This window comes from Benincasa hispida, chromosome 4, assembly GCF_009727055.1.
Source record: "Benincasa hispida cultivar B227 chromosome 4, ASM972705v1, whole genome shotgun sequence".
In the NCBI taxonomy this organism is placed as follows: domain Eukaryota; kingdom Viridiplantae; phylum Streptophyta; class Magnoliopsida; order Cucurbitales; family Cucurbitaceae; genus Benincasa; species Benincasa hispida.
This window is the reverse complement of record NC_052352.1, coordinates 28,623,109-28,624,611: the sequence shown is the minus strand read 5'-3', so window position 1 is coordinate 28,624,611 and position 1,503 is coordinate 28,623,109.

Sequence of the window (1,503 nt, the reverse complement as noted above, 5' to 3'; positions counted from 1 at the left end):
TAGCTGTGTTCCTAGCTCCCCAATCAGACGAATCCCCAAAATGATAGGCTTGTTGAGTCAAAGATTTGGCCATTCTCACCCATACAAATCAAAGGACCACCCTCATAGGCAGGAGTTCACAACTCACTCAGGATTAAAGTCATGTTATCTATGGTCATCCTAGTGAAATAAAAGTCTATATTATAAACGACGTTATATAATCAGACTAGGAATTTCGTGATCCGATCTTATACAAACTCTTTTGTATAGAATATCCCCGCACGCATTTCTAATATATGAATGATCAGGATCAGATCATTTGTAGTACTTTACAATATTTGTAACATCTATAAAGTGGGCCATACTCGTAGTGTTACCAGGATAAGGTACTCGGCCTTATCCATATACTACAGACCATTTAGGTTATCACTTAAATATGATCTACCTGTATGTCTCCACATACATGTTTAAGTTACAATGATAATTGGTTTGTGGTTAATGTAACTAAAATATCATAGATTTCATAGACAGAGTGAATAAAATATCAAATATTATTAATCACAGATATGTTTGTTCATTCAAGCTTTACAAACTATAGGACCATGAGATTTAGGGCATCAACCCCAACAAAACGTAGCTCATCATAGTCCGAACCAAGTCTAACAAGGTTCTATTTCTCCTTTTCAATACACCATTTAGATGAGGTGTACCAGAGGCTGAGAGTTGGGACGTAATTCCATGGTCTACCAAATAGTTTTGGAATCTTAAGTCCATCCACTCTCCACCACGATCAGATCGTAGTGTTTTTATCTTTTTACCTAACAAGTTTTCAACCTCAGTCTTATACTCCTTGAACTTTTCAAGTGGTTTAAACTTATGTTGCATTAGGTAAAGATACTCGTATCTTGAATAATCATCTATGAAAAAGATGAAATATTCATACCCTTCTCTTGCTTTTACATTAATCGGAATATAGAGATCTGAATGTATAAGCTCCAAAGTATCTTTGGTTCTATAACCTTTTCCAGTAAATGGTCGGTTGGGTTTTATGCCATAAAACTTGTTGATATTAAATGTAAATAATTGACCGTCATTAATAAAAAGTTATTGATGTTATCTCAATAAGTGTTATTGATTGTTTTGTATTTATTTTGTCTTCTTAACCCTAAAACCCAATAAGCTAACATCTTAGGTTGTCTTATAAGGCTTGAACAGTATGTAGAGACATGCAGAGATCAATGTTCAAGATACAACCTAAAGGGTCTATAGTATAGGGATACGGTTGGGTACCTTATCCTGGTGAAACTTGATGCGATCTAATTTGTATTTGATACAAACACAATGATCACACGCGTTTATAGGAGACATGCGAGTGGGGGTATCTTATACAACGAGTTTGTATAAGACCGGACCACGAAATAGTAACCACTAGATGTAACTCTGTTGACTAGTTAGGTTTCTATTTCAATGGGATGACCTAGACAACTTAGTCTTAATCTTAAGTATATTATGAACTCTTGTTCA